Source organism: Panthera tigris, chromosome B2 (genome assembly GCF_018350195.1).
Source record: "Panthera tigris isolate Pti1 chromosome B2, P.tigris_Pti1_mat1.1, whole genome shotgun sequence".
Classification (NCBI taxonomy): Eukaryota; Metazoa; Chordata; class Mammalia; order Carnivora; family Felidae; genus Panthera; species Panthera tigris.
The window spans coordinates 144,913,063-144,928,117 of NC_056664.1; the positions used below are offsets into that span (position 1 = coordinate 144,913,063).

Below are 15,055 nucleotides of genomic sequence, written 5' to 3' on the forward strand. Positions count from 1 at the left end.
CAAGAATGAACTAGAAAACCCTGCTAGTCAAGGGGCATCTGAGTGAAAAGGTTTGTTCACATTCATCTGCTCTAACTAACTCATTAGTCATTCATTCAGGAGGCACTTCCTGCTAGCAATGGAGATCAAACTTTACCTCCTGCAATTCTGTCCTTGTGTATTTCAAAACAGAAGCCATCACTCAGAAGCACCACCTCTTACTGTCCAATCTACAAATATGATTGCATGTGAACTTGTCCTTCTGTCCTTCCCTTCCGAGATAGTACAATAGGTTTCCCCACACACACTTTTTTTTTTTATTATGTAAAGCCTAGATACTCACACTCTCTGGATGCCACCCCCACTGCCTTCTAAAGATCTTGCTCTGTGGAGTATCCCACAGCAACCAGCATATGGTAGAGTGAATCCCTATTTATGTGTCTTATGGTAAACCCACTTAGGGGTTACTATCACTTACTTTATTCATATTTGTTACTCAGTACCTAAGATACTTTGGCTCATAATATTCAGTCAATGAATACTGGCTGAATAAATGGATTTAGCAATGTCTGCAACTTCTGCCCCATTCCTGCCACTACCATTGCTATTAACTCATCGAATACCACATATATATTATTTATAAAAAGAATAAAATGTACACTGCAACCCTGTGATGAGCATAAAATTGTTCTCTAAGACACTCTACACACTTATACTCCCCCCCCCGCTATGAAATACTCTAGTTTTTAAGCTGTAACTGTACCTTTCTTATACTATAGAGGTGAAATGGTGTAGAGTCAAGCATATCTGAGCAACAATATGGCTTTTTTCCTGTATCTTCTATCAGTTTATTTGTATAGCACAAAAATTGCTATTCCTCTGAATTGAAGCAAGAGAAAGCCTTACATAATATTACACTATTTTGATATACCTTGACATATACATTATGTAACAGCATTTTCCGTTGCTATACTTTGCAATATAATAGAGGAATGCTTTTTTAAAGTCAGCAACATCAGCAGGAATGAGACTGTTAAATGAATCTCCTAGGAAGACAGAGCTCTTCCACTTAAAGACCAAGAGTTTTTCCATAACAATTGCATATGTTTTCCCTGGAATTATTAAGTTGCAATGACCAGGTGATTGCATTTTTAAGCAATAAAGAAAAAAATACAGGAGATACCTACCTAGAACCTTGGGCTGCTTTTTTATTATTTTTTTTAATGTGATGACACTGTAAGTTACATTTTTAACATAAGAATGAATTTTTGTTACTACAGTACTATGATAAAATAGAAAACCATAATAACAAAGAAGTAATAATACTACCAGGAGTAATAATATGACCTAAAACTTATTAAGTGCTTAACATTAATGGAACTGTCCTGAGGGCTTTCTATGGATTAGTGCATCTCAACCTCAGGGCAGCCCAATGACCCATCCACGATCATTATCAATATTTATTAAACACAAAGAATCTGAGACCCAGAAATCTGAAGGCATTACTCTGTATACCACCTGATTAGTGGTAGACCCAGGGTTTAAACCCACGCTCTCAACATTAAACACTATTCTTTCTTGCCTTAATGATTTAATGTGAATAAAAATAAAATACTGTTCTATCCCTCTTTTTCTCTAAAACTAGAATACTTTTTGGGGCGTCTGGGTGGCTCAGTCAATTAAGTGTCTGACTTCGACTCAGGTCATAATCTCATGGTTCGTGGGTTCAAGCCCCACAGCAGGCTCTGGGCTGACAGCTCAGGGCCTGGAGCCTGCTTTGGATTCTGTGTCTCCCTCTCTCTCTGCCCCTCCCCTGCTTGTGCTCTGTCTCTCTCGGTCTCTCGAAAAAATACTGGAATACTTTTCAACTATTGGGAGCACATTTCAGCATAGGGATGACAGAAATTACAAGCCACTCAAATCTCAATATCGTAAGGAGAGGATCTTATGAAGCGTGTATTCAGTCTTACCAACACACGATAATGGCAAGTTTTCTGACAACTGCCAAAAACCTACTACTGTATGACTGAGTCAGAAATAAACAACCATTTTAACGCTACTCAACAACGGGGCTGCCAAACCAGTTTCTGCATTTTCTTTACATTAAATAATACTCTCAAATAATCTATGAGTCAGCTTATGATAAATCAAATATTTTAAATACTTCTATAATTATATGGTAAGCCCAGACACATTGCTTTTCAGAGAGAGGTGACCAGAAGCAAATCTACTCTCCTGTGCTCAGGAAAGCAAAGGTTTTTTGTGAGTAAGCTCTGAATCTAAATAAGCCTCACTCCAAAAAGAGTTTTATTGCAGACTGATAATCCCTGAGGTTTATAATAAAAATGCTGACATAGCCTTAGCTACAGCCTAACAAATGCAAAGCTATAATGTTTGCCTGTCAGAAATTCCTGTTTATTTCCAATGTCCTAACAGATGTGCTTTACTGCCTTTAAATTCCCTCCAAAAGTTAATTGCTTGTCTATCAAAAAGATAAACATCTTGTTTTAGGCTTTGGGGATATTACATGTGGGGAGAAAAACCAATACTCCAGCAATACATTGTGTCCAAAATGCATTTGCGGTAAGAAAGCCAAACTCTCTCAGAGCGTTAGAATGCTCCTAGGAAGGAAGAGCCAAATTATCCCAAGGTCTTAAAAAGTATAGGAGTCCCCATATCACAACATTAAAATATTTAATACACTTAGATTTCATTATACCAATAAGGCCTAGCGCACTGCAACATGCATGACGGCAACATATATTTTTTACAAAACAAATTTCAAAATGAAGGTGGCATTCTTGTAGACTCCTGGAATTAAATAATGCTTCAGACAAAATGGACCTTCATCTTATCTGGTCCAGTATTTTTCAAACTATAAATCCTGACACATTAATGAGTTGCAGACTTTAAAAATAAATAAAGTGAAATAGAAACTATCAGAAATTTACATTTAGTAAGAGTATATATCATTTTAGGAAACTTTTCTGTCAAGTAAACATACACACAGGCATGCTACATTGTGATGTAAAATATATTTCTTACTGTGAGGTACTATTAAAAAACAAAATTTTTCTTCTACTGCCACCCCTTTATATTGCCGTAAAGTGCTAACATCACAGGGACATTAAATTAAATGTATACTGTAAAGGTGGATAATGACCACCACCCCTGACATTTTTCAATATCCCCTCTTATAAAGTTGTGTCTAAAAAGTGTGAAGCACCAGCCTGAGCAAAATGGCAGGTACAATAAAGGTATGTTCAGATGATCAGCAGCTTGCCTAGAAAAGGATTTTTTTAGAAGAACACAGACAGAATAAATTTAGAAAAAGCACATATGCTGCTTTAGAGAATATACAGTAACAGGAAGATCTCATTGTCCAGAGAGCTGGTTTAAACAGAAAATACGTAAATAGCCTCAGGAACGTAGACTTTTAGAATCAACCATTCAAAGGAAGTAAGATGTTGGAAAATAAATCTCTCAGCTAACGGTTAACGTTAAAAAGGAAAATTATGACTTTAACACATGAGTCCTAATACCACTGTTAGATTGGATGGATGACAAAACTGCCTGGATCCGGATGTGTAAAATAACAACACGGAATTGTTACTTATCTGAGTTTTCCATCCATATAAACATACACACACACTCTGTGTCTTTTTTTTTTTTTTTTTTAACTCTCTCTCTCTTTCCAGACAAGACAAGACAGGCGGGCAGGCAGGCAGGCAAGGAGATTAAAGCATGTTTACAAAACATGGTTCCTCCACATCCATTCTACAGCTTCCTTTTCACTATACAATGTGGTATGGTCATCCTTCATACAGTCCTCATTCATTCTAATGAGCGTATGCTTTCCATTGTATATGTGTTCTACAAATATGTAATAAGTATGGAGGGTACTTTCTTTTTCCAATTTTATGCTTTTTCCAAGTACAAAGGTAACAGTCGCACATTGATTGTGATATATACCATTATAACCTTATGTAATGTTTTAAATAACATACTATCCCTTGATTTATCTACTCTGCACACTGCATTTTGTTTGTCTCCAATGGCAAATTAGGAAGTAAGGGTACTCATATCAATTCCTGTCTTCTTTCCTACTCCACCTCCTGACGTTTGGCAGTGGTATTTTATTTTTTCCTCTTCCATTAGTTCCACCTTATAACTGTAAGGAATATTTAAATTTTCTATGGTTTGACCAACTTTAAATTAACCCCTGCTTCAATGCAAGATGAAGAAGCAATGCACATGGACTGCCTCTACACGGCCTGGGTCCTAGCTCTTTTGATTATCACTAGCTATGTTATTTTTACAACATCGAGACAATAATTCGGTCTCCAAGCCTGTGCGTATTATTTGGTTGTACAGTTTGCTTGTGTACAATGTTCTGTATACAAATTAGAATCCAATGTAAGCAACAGTCTAGCACTATGCCTATTTGAATACCCTTCATCACAGAATCAAGTAGTATGGTTAGACCTCTAGGAAAGGAATTTTCATTCTGACCCTGGAATCTTGCTTCATGAAGGAGAATTTTCAAAGCTTCAGGTCTCAGCAGATTTAATTTCCTTAGTTTTCCAAGTTCTTTTTAGGTTATAGGATTCATCCAACACTCTTTCTCCTATGTTTCATATTTTCCTTTCACTCAACAATTTTGGGGACATCACTCAATATATTTTCATATAGACATGCTTTATCAAGCTTTGCATTCCTCTGGAGTATGATTAAAAATTAGGTACAGAATTCTATATTTAATTTTTTCTCAAGTCTTTGAAAAATATTGCATGGATGTCTCCCAGGATCCAGTGCTGCTGATGAAAAATTTTCATTTCTTTGCAGATAGTGTCTTATTCTCACAGGTAGATTCTAGCATTTTCTTTATCATGAGAATTTTGAAATTTCACCAAGACAGTTCTACCTATAGTTGATTTTATCCATCCTACCTGCCAGAATTTTTAATCTGATAACGAATGTCTCTGGCAGATTTAGTGCAGTGATGGCCCAAGTTCTGCAGATGCCAGCCCAAACCCAAGCTCTTCAGCTCTCTGGGCTGGCCCACAGAGTAATTTGTTTGGGCCCATGGGACATTAGCAAAAAGAAGTAAGCAGAGACTTGAAAAAGCCCTGTGCATTAGAAATTACTCTTTTGCCGCCCCTAGGAATCCTGTTGCTCACAGAACAAGGCAAAGTTAGCAGGACGAAGGGACAAGTGACTCTGTGACTCCTGTCTTGACAGCCAAGAGCCAGTCATGTAAGTGAGGTCATCCTACATTGGCTAATCCCAAGCCAATCTTCCAGCTGACCAGAGGCCCATGAGCCACTGCAGGTGAGAGAACCACACCTTACCCAGACCCAGAGAAGCAACCAGCCAAATCTCAGCCATGTCAGCTAAACAATGGCTGCCATTTTAGGCCACTCAGTTTGGCAGTGTGGTGCTGCAGGCCCACAGTTATCTGCCACATCGTATTTCCTCAGTTTATAAAAATATTCCTTCATTACTGTACTCTGCCTTTCACTGTCTTATATTCATGAGGCATTGGTTGTATTGACTCTACCCTCTATTCTCCTTAACTGTATTCATGTTCCGTTTCCTTGTCTTTCCCTTCTAAGTGTTGGGAGTTAATCTGCAATTTAACTTGAAGATAGAAACTAGCCTAAGCTTCTATCAGTTGGTCCAATACATTTTTAATTTGGTAATCATAATTTTAATTTCCTAGAAATTTCTTGTTTGCTGTTTCTTTTTCATAACCTGTTACAGATACAATATTCTCTCAAATTCTTTTCAAGATACTAATTAGACTTCTTTTTAAAGGCTCTCATGTTCCCTGAATTATACCTAAATTTTCTGGTATCAGTTACTCTCTTTGTTCATCTAAATATAGTTCTTCCTTAAATATCAAATGATCCTTGATTGTCAGCTTATTTTTCTAAAGGAAAAATGATGTCAATTAATATGGGTAGCTCACACTGCTTCAGCTGCACTGTGAAACACCTTCTCCTGAAAGGTCTCTTCTCGGACTGCCAAGGATGTCAACAGTCAGAACGTTCTGCAAAATGGCAGGTAGGCAAGGTGGTGACTTCCACAATGGACAAGACACGTTTTATTTTATGTGCAAAATGTTTTATGAATTTCACTACATAACACAATTTCCGCTTTTTCTCTAATGTTCAATGTAAGATTTCATTGTGGGGGGGGGGGGGAAACTGCTTCATGATTTTAGTGCTCCCTTAGGAGAAAAGAGAATTAGGCTAGTGTGCAGACTGATCTGTTGATTTAAACCAGCTCACAATAATTACCTTCGCTCAACCTTTTTTTAGGTTCTTGTAAATTAGCTTCCTTAGGTCATAAATGCCTGACGCTGAAAATAGAATTACTTAAAAAAATTGTTTTAATCTTAATTTATTTTTGAGAGACAGAGAGATAGAGTGTGAGCAGAGAGAGTGAGACACAGAATCTGAAACAGGCTCCAGGCTCTGAGCTGTCAGCACAGAGCCCAATGCAGGGCTCAAACCCACGAACCACGAGATCATGACCTGAGCCGAAGTAGGACGCTCAACCGACTGAGCCACCCAGGTGTCCCGAGAATAGAATTATTTTTGAAGGAATACATTTTGAGAACGATATATGTAAAAGAAGAATATATTTGCAAGAATAAAGTTTCTAATACAGTGACTTTGTAAGAAAAACTTGGATTTTCTCTAAAATTCAAAAGAATATATACTATATGACAGTTTCCAAAGGATTTCTGAAATCAGCAATTATATAGATGAATGCTTATTATTTGCAAATATTGCTGTACTCAACACTCTAGAATTTAAAGTTCATTTAAGCTTTCTGACACTAAATAATATTTCTTTTTTATGTGTCCAAACTTACGAAAGCAACATAAGCCCAAAAGAAAAGCGGTATATTAAAATAAAATAAGGTTCTCTTCCAATGGCAACAGATTCAAATCATTTCCCAAGGAGAGTTCATCAAGGCTAGAGATTGGCAGAAAAATAGTGGCCCTCACCTTCAAAGATCAAGCTAATCTTAAAACACACCCTATCTCCTATGTGGTCTTGATGTATTAATATGCTCATTTGTCTTAAATCTCAAGGCTGGTGTCCAACAGGTTATGGCGACCAACAGAATTTTCTTATATAAAAATGTGTATCTAGTAAGGCTCACTCTATTTTTATTTTAGAACAGTGATTTTAAAAATATGGCAGAAGAACCTAATTTTCAACAAACACTTACAGGAACCCACAAGATATATATCAAAGAAATAAAGTAGAGTTGTTTTGCTCAAGGAGGTTGGGGACAGAAAAGCCTTCTGACTTAGCCTCCTGGTCTGGAGACACAGCAAAGACATGGTCTTTTCCTCAAAAGAGGCTGAAACTCAATCTTCTATTATATGAAGGAAAACTATCTTTCTCATAAATATTCATTGAAAACAATTAAGTAAAATATTTCACCAACTCACTAGGGGAACACCTCTATGTAACCAAATGGTACAAGGTACCTTGAGAGCTACATAAGACATCTGAGGCAGGGTTCCTAACGCCCAGGTGTCCAAATATGAATCACAGATGAAGCTGAAGCCATACTGTGTGCTGCTTAATTCCACAGCAGACCAGTTTAGGTTGGAATATTTCAGCAGATTAACTGTGGAGGGAAAGGGAAAGATGTTCCTTAACTGCATCTTCAAAAATCACTGACATTCATGCAAACTGGAGAAGGAAGAGAAGCAACAGAGTGGTGGAGAAATAGACTTTAGCAAAGAGGACTCGTGAATGTGGTAACAAGAGGGCACCTGCATAATGAAGTGGAAAACGGTGTGTATCAGAGTTTGAAGGGAGATATAATTAAATAGCTACGTGTGGGAAACAAAATTAGTGTTTAAACCATTTGCTGCCACTTCCTGCTGTGCCTGTCCCTCTGGGAGGGCTACATTTCCCTTCTTCACTCAGGACAAATGGCTTGCTTCAGTGATGAAATGGAAGTAGGAGGGATGGCCGTGACCTCCGTTCCACTGCCATAAGGCTGGACATGGTCCAGATAGGACCAGCTAGGTCAGCCTCTATCCCGGACTAAATACAGCAGAAGCCATGCCACTGCCCACCCACAGTGCATATGTGACTGAGCAAGGAAGAAATCGACAGTGGTGAAGTCACAGGATCTGTTATTACTGCAGTGTAGACTATACTGATACAACAGGTTAGAACCAGATTAAGGATGATGTCAGAGAGGACTTTCTGTCAGGCAAAGTAAGCACCTAGTGTGGGTTTATAAGCAGTTTTCATTTCCAAATACGTCCTTTCATTCAGTGGTTTTAACCCAAGGATGGGTGATGCTGAGCTTCATTTTGGCTAGTCTTGATTTGACGTGGCAGCCCAGCAGCCAACATTCAAGTCCACCCTCCGGAAATCAAAGATGAGAAGAAACATGTCTTCCTTTCAGTCTTCGCTCACATGTGCCTCTCTTGGTGAGGGCTTATGGCCTCATCTAAAATTTCAATCTAGCCCAGCCTCATCTTTCATACTCTGCATCTGCCTCCCATGCTGTCTTGTTCGCCATAGCCCTTCATCCCCCTTTTGTGCGTGTATAAATATAGAAACTATATATGTACAATTGTATATAGGTAAAATATATATGTACATATACATACATAATTTATATATTTAATGCAAACATGTTTGTATTTATAAATATATAAATATGTATACATTTACAAAACCTGAAAATCGCTACACGTTTTGCAGTATCTACCTAAAAAATTATAATCTCTGTATCTTCAGGAAGAAGACAAGTGATCATTCCCTTTTTTCACAGATAGAAATAGGGAGGAACGGCAAAGCACTGGGAAATTTACTCCAGTTGCTTTGTTATATCAAACTGTAAGAAGGACTTCAGCCTGTTTTCTCTAACCGATGAAGTATATCATAGTTGAGGCAGATCTTGACCTGTACTGGCTCGATATATCTTGACTATTAGATGACTTATTTACAACAGAGTAGGTGTTAGGAAAACCCACGTCTCCTTTCATGCTGCCAAAGAAACTGAGTGTTACTTGTGACCAAAGTTAGAATGTAGAACTTGTTGTTTTGTTTTTGTTTCTGTTTTCTCCCACCCCCCATAGGTTATTAAGTATAGTGAAATCATTGATAGGTGAAATATTTCTGGTATATTATGGTAATCTGTATTTTTTTAAGTTGACTGGGGGATTTATCATTTTCATAGTTTTTTGTTTTGTTTTGTTTTTATTTTTGTTTTGTTTCTTAATGGCAAAACTAATGTTTTAAACAAAACAACTTTTAATGTACTTTTAGAATGCTACCATTTTAAATGTACAGACTGACTATAGTACCTTTGCAAAATACAAGACCTTTCACAGAATATGATTGTTTTCGTTGTTCCAAAAAAACTTTCCTCCTCAAAGTAAGACACTAGGCCTTTGAGAACAATTCTCAAGCTAATCATGGAAAAAAGAACCTTTGCTTATAAATTGCTGCTCTTATTACTTCACAGATGAAAGAAATCTAAACTAGAACACTCTATAGATGTCCTAAAAAATTAAGTAAGCACGGGATGATTAAAATATAGTACCTTCACATGTCTTTAACTGCATTATATTCTATAAAACATTTATTTTTTATTTTTTTAATGTTTATTTATTTTTGAGAGACAGAGTGCAAGCAGGAGAGAGGCAGAGAGAGAGGGAGACACAGAATCTGAAGCAGGCTCAGGCTCCAAGCTGTCAGCACAGAGCCTGACACGGGGCTTGAACCCATGAACTGTGAGATCATGACCTGAGCTGAACTTGGACGCTTAACCAACTGAGCCACCCAGGGGCCCCTATATATTTATTTTTAAATAAAAAAAAAAGAAAATAACTTACCATTCACATTTTGAACACATAAAAAATGTTTGAATATCTGATAACTACCAATACCTTTAAATCTGCTATGTGCTAGGAGGGAATCAACATCAGAGTAAATAGGGCAAAGTCTCAGCTCTATGGCACTCACAGTATCTACAGATATTAAAACACAAACGCATAATTACATTATCTCCAAGTCACTCAGGAGTTTCTAGAAAGTGCCATGAGATATTCAAGAAGGGAGTAACTATGTCTTAAAGATGAAAGAAAATTCTGAGGAATTGACATTTGAACTCCATTTGAAGGATGTATAGAAGTGTGTCAGGGAAGAAGTTCCTTCCTTATAAAGAGCCTAGCATATACAATGGTGCAGAGGTAAAAGACAAAAACGAAAACAAAAACACAAAGCACACTCGGAAAAGAGATTGTGGTTGCTGTACCCAAAAGAGCAAGTATTCAATAAATTGCAAGTTTTGATAGATTATTTAAACAAATGATTACTGTCAACTAAATGTTTGTTACAGAAAATAGTTTTGGTAGAAATAATGTCCCTGGATTGTAAAGAGCTTTATACTACATGGTATGCATTTTGAAATTTGCTTTGTAGGTAATAAGAAATTATCAGTGGTTCTCAAGCAGGAGAGTGATGTGACCAACTTATTTATTTATTTTTTATTTAAGTAAAGTAACTGGAATTGAAAATGAAGGAGACAGGTGACCAAGAGATCAGTTAATAAGCAACTGTAATGACTGAGGTGAGTTAGGCAGAGTGAATGGAGATTAATAGACAGATCTAAGAGAATTTATCTCTAATCACTATGGTGGGATAACACATATAGATAGAAATTCCCATTTAATTTAATTTAATTTAATTTCAATAATTAAAAACTCATGGAACTGTTTGGGGCAAATTAACTTTTAGATAACTGACAGGCAATGAAGATGATCAGTGGGCAGTTCCAAATAATGGAATCAGGCTAGGAAAGGCATCAGAGTCACCACTGGAGAGGTGGCAGTTGAAGTCAGCTCAGGAGACGAAGATACCACCCTAAGGTATACCCTGGCAAAAGAAAATAGAAGGAACCAAGGAGCCTGGGAAAGCAGGATCAGAGACAGAGGACAACAAAACAGAGAGTTATACTCCAGAAATCAAAGGATAACAGCTTCAGGCAGTAGAACATAATGTCCTAAGGTCAACAGAATCAAATCTACGAGGACTATAAAAGTCCTCAGATATATCAATAAGGAGGTCCTTAGTTAGGAAAATTTGAGAGTATAGGAGAAATCAGATCATCATGAAATCAGGAATGAGTTACAGGTAAGGTAGAGAAACAAAGACCACTGTTTCTGAAAGTTTTGGTAATAAAGAGATTAAGAAAACAAGGACATTCACCTAAGAGCAAAGAAGAGTTTAAAATTTAGACAGTGAGAACAGCAATGTAACCGCACAGAGTAACAGTGAAGGAGACACTGAATATGGACACATTGGAGACATCAAAGAGAGAAACTACAATTGTGAGGCACAGTAATTCAGAAATAACCTTGGAGATGAAGAAGGGAGACCATTCTTTTATAAGTATTCAGTGTGAGCCAGATGTTTTTTGCTCTACACTTTCATGTGTGTTTCCTTAATTAGCCAAACACTGCTTATAGTTATCCCTAATTTTCAGTCACTGAATGATGGCCTAGAGAGGTTTATTAAAGATGGAATATCTCCGAAGTGATGATGTCTCTGTGAAATAGGAAACAAGGTTTTCTGTTCCAACAGCATGAAGAATTGGGTTGTAGAAATGGGAGAAAGTGATTCCTGGGAAAAGGAAGGAAGTGCAAGGAACAGGAAAGAAAAAAACAGATAGTGTAGTAATTATTATACAATAAAAAAATTAATCTGAAATGATTTAATTTTTTCAAGCACTAGCTTAGCAAAAAGTACACACCCTTATAAATAAGGTCCAATGGATGCCTTAAGGAACAATGACCTTTAGTTTTGCAAAGAAGACAGGAATATGGTTCAAACTGATGTTACCAAATCAGTCCCCTCTAATAATTTAATTTTTTTTAACATTTATTCATTTTTTGAGAGACAGAGAGAGACAGAGCATGAGCAGGAAAGGGGCAGAGGGTGGGAGACACAGAATCCGAAGCAGGCTCCAGACTCTGAGCTGTCAGCACAGAGCTCGATGTGGGGCTCGAACTCATGAACTGAGAGATCATGACTTGAGCCAAAGTCAGATGTTCAACCGACTGAGCCACCCAGGCGCCCTAATCCCCTTTAATAATTAATCTTAAATCAGTGGAGGCATTTCTATAAGGTAATTGTGCTAAAATAATGTCTATGTGCTATTTCACAAGTATTTTACTATGTGAAAACTCCATGCTGGGAATAACTATCAAATGACTAAAACTAATTATCTCAGCATTGATCTGGATAATGATCCACAATGAATGGAAAAAGAATAATCCTATATGTCAGGGCTTTCCTGTTGCTGCAAATCAGATATATATAAGAAACACTTTTGTTATGTCCTTTACTTATAGATTAAAATATGGTCTAAAATAACCCCACATGTTGACATACTTAGAAATTCTGTTTCAGCTGATTACAGAATGCACTGAATAAATAAAAATTTTAACACTGAGTTAAGGAAAGTTCAATTTTATAACATGCTTTTAATTTTGTTATGGGAAAATAACTAATACATAATGCTTCACCATGTGGTCTTGGAGTCCTTTTGCTAATCACCCACAAATCACTGCATACATCTCACAGCTGCTACTTATTATTAACGGTACTCTCTCCCCAAAGACTTATTTCTCTTTTCACATCTTTTTGTTTTAACCATTGTCAAAGAACATTTCTATTTAAAAAAAAATTTTTTTTAATGTTTGTTTATTTTTGAGAGAGAGACAGAACACAAGCGGAAGAGGGTCAGAGAGAGAGAGAGAGAGAGGGAGAGAGAGGGAGAGAGCGAGGGAGATACAGAATCCAAAGCAGGATCCGGGCTCTGAGCTGTCAGCACAGAGCTCGACGTGGGGCTCGAACTCACGAACCATGAGATCATGACCTGAGCTGAAGTTGGACGCTTAACCGACTGAGCCAGCCAGGCACCCCTGGAACATTTCCATTTTTAATAGCATCGATTACACAACCCAATACATACAAGTGTGCACACGTGCGTGCGCACTCACACACACACACACACACACACACACACACACAATGATGCTTTACATTTAAATTAATGTTAAGTATTTGATAAAAGCTTCAGCAAACCAAAATATTGCAACAGTTTTATTATTTTAGTCAACACTTTAAAATCCTTCATTAAAGTCTGGCAGCCTGGAGAACGAGTGAGGCAAGTAGGTATTAACATGTTGGAATAACAGTCTGGTACAGAAAGCAATTAGCTCTTTTAAAAAATGATCTATTTTATGTAAGTTACATCTAATTTGGGACATCTGCTTTAAACAATGTTAGAATTAAATTTGAGTTTTGTCACATAATAAATCTAGAATAACTATTAATTTTTCAAAGTGCAAGCAGTTGGATAGCATAGCAGAGAAAATGGTATAAAATTAAAATGAAAGTATTTGAATCCTAATAAAACCCTTGCTTCTATCCTTCCCAGAAAATCTTATATGTTCTATCCTTTTTCCAGTTGGATATGCTATCTAGCCCTACAGCAAATTCCTGCTGGGCCAGGATTATGACTCAGTCATCACACACATCAAGCACCCGCAAATGGCTTGCACAAGTAGGTGCTAAAAGTATTTGTTGAAATACAAGGTCCATAACCTCTCCACTCCAACAAGTTTCTTACTCATACAGTGAACGTATTGATTTGTTAACATGTTAGTCTTACAGTAATAGTGTATAAGAAGCCAAAGAAATACTAAATCTATCAACTAATTCATTGAAACCCTAAAGGCCCTTTTAACCAACAAATGTGAATTCTTCCCTAAGCTTTATACTATCCTGCCAAGCTAACAGATTTTCATCTTATTAATACTGCACAGATCTTCAGAAAGTTAACATCAATTACTTTGATTTCCCAGGCTGCCTAAACTGCTAATGGAACTTAGTAATTAAAGTTCTTTTAAAACAATCCCAAATCTGAGCATCTTCCCATTCTGCCTGATTAGGAACTGCCATCAACATTAACATCAATCGTTGACAGTGTAATATACATTTGATGTGGCACAGGTAATCATTATCTACAAGTCCTTTCCCTAAGATGTGTCTTCTCTCTAGGAAGAACATGTAATGGGGAATTAAGATATTTCTATTTCTTATAACTGATTCCACCATGAATCTTGTATGAAGCCTCCACATTCAGAGTAAAGATCTCTTTACTTGTAATATTCCCAGTCTCATTCACAGTAAAATGCCCTTGAATTCCACCAGCATCTTAAAAGGCTACTTTGTCCATTTCCTCCTTTTCACCAAAAAATGCAATCAGATATAGATACATTGTACAATGTCTTATATGTGTATTTGGAAACAGGTCCCCAAAGTGATGATCAGTATTCAGGGGGTAAAAAAAGCACTTGTTAAAGTAAAAAATCAATAGGAAGCAAAATGAGTCTGAAAAAAGAAAAAAAGAAAACAAGTTTTTAAAATCACTTGGCCACAATTTAAAAGAACTCCAATCAAACTGACGAGCATAACTAGGTTATTAGTCTTTATGTCCTTCTGGTAAAATCTTCACCTTTTTCTCAAAGCTTCATTCAAATATAAGAGACCCCAAGACCTCCCAGCCACCAAGTGATGATCTGAAGACCCGTTCTGGAATCCGAAGATTCCAGATGTACTGTTTACAATGTTTCCAGAAAAAAACTAAAAGCTTTACAACAGAGTCATCTGTGCTAGACTTCAATGAGATGTCAGGCCACCTGAGGAACGATGTTCTGTTACAGTCTAGATAAGTCGTAAATCAGATACATTAAGTACTCCATCAATTTAATGCCAAAATTAAATCGGAGTTATCAACAATCACTTACAGATAGACAAATGATTGTCTTTATTACTTTTGTTATAATCCAGCTTTTCCAAAAAGAAACTGCAATATTAACCCTGTGGCCTGCCTGGGAGTTCCTTATAAGAAGGATGCTTTAAGAATTGATTTTGTGGGGCGCCTGGGTGGTGCAGTCGGTTAAGCGTCCAACTTCAGCCAGGTCACGATCTCGCGGTCCGTGAGTTCGAGCCCC

General features: G+C 37.0%; 1 protein-coding gene across 2 annotated transcripts in view; it reads right to left on the minus strand.

The window, feature by feature from the left end:
- The window catches only part of PRKN (parkin RBR E3 ubiquitin protein ligase), a 1,336,804-nt gene that overhangs the window by 1,229,697 nt on the left and 92,052 nt on the right, over nt 1-15,055 (minus strand). The window lies entirely within an intron of this gene.